Genomic DNA, 5,472 nt, shown 5'->3' with positions numbered 1-5,472 from the left:
TTGCCTCTTCATCCTTTTGTCCCACCCTAAACCCAAAACCGTAAACCCTAAACACCCACATTTAGTTGAGCTCTACGAACTAGTATCACATTCGGTGGAGGAATATCATGAGTTTAAACTTTTTGTGGTACAACAAGACTCTTTTTGTCGTTAGAGAGGAATTTCTCCACTCAAAAGCTATATGTTGGCCTCATTCTCCTTTGGTTCTACTGTACTTATTTCGTTACAGTTCTCCATTTTAGTTAGTTTTAGTTGAGCTCTACGAACTCATATGACATACAATGGATTAATAACATCGATTTTTATAATTTATGTCCTCTCAAAAAGCTGTATGTTGGCCTCTTTATCCTTTGTTCCTACCGTAAACCCTAAACCCTAAACCCTAAACACCCACATTAAGTGGAGCTCTACGAACTAGTATCACATTCGGTGGAGGAATATCATTAGTTTAAACCTATTGTGGTACAACAAGACTCTTTTTGTCGTTAGAGAGTAATTTCTCCACACAAAAGCTATATGTTGGCCTCATTCTCCTTTGGTTCTACTGTACTTATTTCGTTACAATTCTCTATTTGTAGTTAGTTTTAGTTGAGCTCTACGAACTCATATGACATACAATGGATTAATAACATCGATTTTAATTTATGTCCTCTCAAAAGCTGTATGTTGGCCTCTTATCCTTTTGTCCTACCCTAAACCCTAAACCCTAAACCCTAAACACCCACATTAAGTGGAGCTCTACGAACTAGTATCACATTCGGTGGAGGAATATCATTAGTTTAAACCTATTGTGGTACAACAAGACTCTTTTTGTCGTTAGAGAGTAATTTCTCCACACAAAAGCTATATGTTGGCCTCATTCTCCTTTGGTTCTACTGTACTTATTTCGTTACAATTCTCCATTTGTAGTTAGTTTTAGTTGAGCTCTACGAACTCATATGACATACAATGGATTAATAACATCGATTTAAAATTTATGTCCTCTCAAAGCTGTATGTTGGCCTCTTTATCCTTTTGTTACCCTAAACCCTAAACCCTAAACCCTAAACACCCACATTTAGTGGAGCTCTACGAACTAGTATCACATTCGGTGAGAATATCATTAGTTTAAACCTATTGTGGTACAACAAGACTCTTTTTGTCGTTAGAGAGGAATTTCTCCACTCAAAAGCTATATGTTGGCCTCATTCTCCTTTGGTTCTACTATACTTATTTCGTTACAGTTCTCCATTTGTAGTTAGTTTTAGTTGAGCTCTACGAACTCATATGACATACAATGGATTAACACATCGATTTAAAATTTATGTCCTCTCAAAAGCTGTATGTTTGCCTCTTCATCCTTTTGTCCTACCCTAAACCCAAAACCCTAAACCCTAAACACGCACATTTAGTTGAGCTCTACAAACTAGTATCACATTCGGGGAGGAATATCATGAGTTTAAACTTATTGTGGTACAACAAGACTCCTTTTGTCGTTAGAGAGGAATTTCACCACTCAAAAGCTATATGTTGGCCTCATTCTCCTTTGGTTCTACTGTACTTATTTTCATTACAATTCGCCATTTGTAGTTAGTTTTAGTTGAGCTCTACGAACTCATATGACATACAATGGATTAATAACATCGATTTAAAATTTATGTCCTCTCAAAAGCTGTATGTTTGCCTCTTCATCCTTTTGTCCTACCCTAAACGCAAAACCCTAAACCCTAAACAGACATTTTGTTGAGCTCTACAAACTAGTATCACATTCGGTGGAGGAATATCATGAGTTTAAACTTATTGTGGTACAAAAAGACTCCTTTTTTCGTTAGAGAGGAATTTCTCCACTCAAAGCTATATGTTTGCCTCATTCTCCTTTGGTGCTACTGTACTTATTTTCATTACAATTCTCCAGTTGTAGTTTATTTTAGTTGAGCTCTACGAACTCATATGACATCCAATGAATTAATAACATCGATTTATAATTTATGTCCTATCAAAAGCTGTATGTTGGCCTCTTTATCCTTTTGTCCTACCCTAAACCCTAAACCCTAAACACCCACATTTAGTTGAGCTCTACGAACTTGTATCACATTCGGTAGAGGAATATCATTAAATTAAACTTATTGTGGTACAACAAGACTCTTTTTGTCGTTAGAGAGGAATTTCTCCACTCAAAAGCTATATGTTGGCCTCATTCTCCTTTGGTTCTACTGTATTTATTTTCATTACAATTCTCCATTGGTAGTTAGTTTTAGTTGAGCTCTACGAACTCATATGACATACAATGGATTAATAACATCGATTTAAAATTTATGTCCTCTCAAAAGCTGTATGTTTGCCTCTTCATCCTTTTGTCCTACCCTAAACCCAAAACCCTAAACCCTAAACACGCACATTTAGTTGAGCTCTACAAACTAGTATCACATTCGGTGGAGGAATATCATGAGTTTAAACTTTTTGTGGTACAACAAGACTCCTTTTGTAGTTAGAGAGGAATTTCTCCACTCAAAAGGTATATGTTGGCGTCATTCTCCTTTGGTTCTACTGTACTTATTTTCATTACAATTCGCCATTTGTAGTTAGTTTTAGTTGAGCTCTACGAACTCATATGACATACAATGGATTAATAACATCGATTTAAAATTTATGTCCTCTCAAAAGCTGTATGTTTGCCTCTTCATCCTTTTGTCCCACCCTAAACCCAAAACCGTAAACCCTAAACACCCACATTTAGTTGAGCTCTACGAACTAGTATCACATTCGGTGGAGGAATATCATGAGTTTAAACTTATTGTGGTACAACAAGACTCTTTTTGTCGTTAGAGAGGAATTTCTCCACTCAAAAGCTATATGTTGGCCTCATTCTCCTTTGGTTCTACTGTACTTATTTCGTTACAGTTCTCCATTTGTAGTTAGTTTTAGTTGAGCTCTACGAACTCATATGACATACAATGGATTAATAACATCGATTTATAATTTATGTCCTCTCAAAAGCTGTATGTTGGCCTCTTTATCCTTTTGTCCTACCGTAAACCCTAAACCCTAAACCCTAAACACCCACATTAAGTGGAGCTCTACGAACTAGTATCACATTCGGTGGAGGAATATCATTAGTTTAAACCTATTGTGGTACAACAAGACTCTTTTTGTCGTTAGAGAGTAATTTCTCCACACAAAAGCTATATGTTGGCCTCATTCTCCTTTGGTTCTACTGTACTTATTTCGTTACAATTCTCTATTTGTAGTTAGTTTTAGTTGAGCTCTACGAACTCATATGACATACAATGGATTAATAACATCGATTTATAATTTATGTCCTCTCAAAAGCTGTATGTTGGCCTCTTTATCCTTTTGTCCTACCCTAAACCCTAAACCCTAAACCCTAAACACCCACATTTAGTGGAGCTCTACGAACTAGTATCACATTCGGTGGAGGAATATCATTAGTTTAAACCTATTGTGGTACAACAAGACTCTTTTTGTCGTTAGAGAGGAATTTCTCCACTCAAAAGCTATATGTTGGCCTCATTCTCCTTTGGTTCTACTATACTTATTTCGTTACAGTTCTCCATTTGTAGTTAGTTTTAGTTGAGCTCTACGAACTCATATGACATACAATGGATTAACAACATCGATTTAAAATTTATGTCCTCTCAAAAGCTGTATGTTTGCCTCTTCATCCTTTTGTCCTACCCTAAACCCAAAACCCTAAACCCTAAACACGCACATTTAGTTGAGCTCTACAAACTAGTATCACATTCGGGGGAGGAATATCATGAGTTTAAACTTATTGTGGTACAACAAGACTCCTTTTGTCGTTAGAGAGGAATTTCACCACTCAAAAGCTATATGTTGGCCTCATTCTCCTTTGGTTCTACAGTACTTATTTTCATTACAATTCGCCATTTGTAGTTAGTTTTAGTTGAGCTCTACGAACTCATATGACATACAATGGATTAATAACATCGATTTAAAATTTATGTCCTCTCAAAAGCTGTATGTTTGCCTCTTCATCCTTTTGTCCTACCCTAAACGCAAAACCCTAAACCCTAAACAGACATTTTGTTGAGCTCTACAAACTAGTATCACATTCGGTGGAGGAATATCATGAGTTTAAACTTATTGTGGTACAAAAAGACTCCTTTTTTCGTTAGAGAGGAATTTCTCCACTCAAAAGCTATATGTTTGCCTCATTCTCCTTTGGTTCTACTGTACTTATTTTCATTACAATTCTCCAGTTGTAGTTTATTTTAGTTGAGCTCTACGAACTCATATGACATCCAATGAATTAATAACATCGATTTATAATTTATGTCCTATCAAAAGCTGTATGTTGGCCTCTTTATCCTTTTGTCCTACCCTAAACCCTAAACCCTAAACACCCACATTTAGTTGAGCTCTACGAACTTGTATCACATTCGGTAGAGGAATATCATTAAATTAAACTTATTGTGGTACAACAAGACTCTTTTTGTCGTTAGAGAGGAATTTCTCCACTCAAAAGCTATATGTTGGCCTCATTCTCCTTTGGTTCTACTGTATTTATTTTCATTACAATTCTCCATTGGTAGTTAGTTTTAGTTGAGCTCTACGAACTCATATGACATACAATGGATTAATAACATCGATTTAAAATTTATGTCCTCTCAAAAGCTGTATGTTTGCCTCTTCATCCTTTTGTCCTACCCTAAACCCAAAACCCTAAACCCTAAACACGCACATTTAGTTGAGCTCTACAAACTAGTATCACATTCGGTGGAGGAATATCATGAGTTTAAACTTTTTGTGGTACAACAAGACTCCTTTTGTAGTTAGAGAGGAATTTCTCCACTCAAAAGGTATATGTTGGCGTCATTCTCCTTTGGTTCTACTGTACTTATTTTCATTACAATTCGCCATTTGTAGTTAGTTTTAGTTGAGCTCTACGAACTCATATGACATACAATGGATTAATAACATCGATTTAAAATTTATGTCCTCTCAAAAGCTGTATGTTTGCCTCTTCATCCTTTTGTCCCACCCTAAACCCAAAACCGTAAACCCTAAACACCCACATTTAGTTGAGCTCTACGAACTAGTATCACATTCGGTGGAGGAATATCATGAGTTTAAACTTATTGTGGTACAACAAGACTCTTTTTGTCGTTAGAGAGGAATTTCTCCACTCAAAAGCTATATGTTGGCCTCATTCTCCTTTGGTTCTACTGTACTTATTTCGTTACAGTTCTCCATTTGTAGTTAGTTTTAGTTGAGCTCTACGAACTCATATGACATACAATGGATTAATAACATCGATTTATAATTTATGTCCTCTCAAAAGCTGTATGTTGGCCTCTTTATCCTTTTGTCCTACCGTAAACCCTAAACCCTAAACCCTAAACACCCACATTAAGTGGAGCTCTACGAACTAGTATCACATTCGGTGGAGGAATATCATTAGTTTAAACCTATTGTGGTACAACAAGACTCTTTTTGTCGTTAGAGAGTAAT

This window comes from Lotus japonicus, chromosome 4, assembly GCF_012489685.1.
Source record: "Lotus japonicus ecotype B-129 chromosome 4, LjGifu_v1.2".
In the NCBI taxonomy this organism is placed as follows: domain Eukaryota; kingdom Viridiplantae; phylum Streptophyta; class Magnoliopsida; order Fabales; family Fabaceae; genus Lotus; species Lotus japonicus.
The sequence above is the reverse complement of the archived record's forward strand: the minus strand, read 5'-3'. Positions refer to the sequence as shown.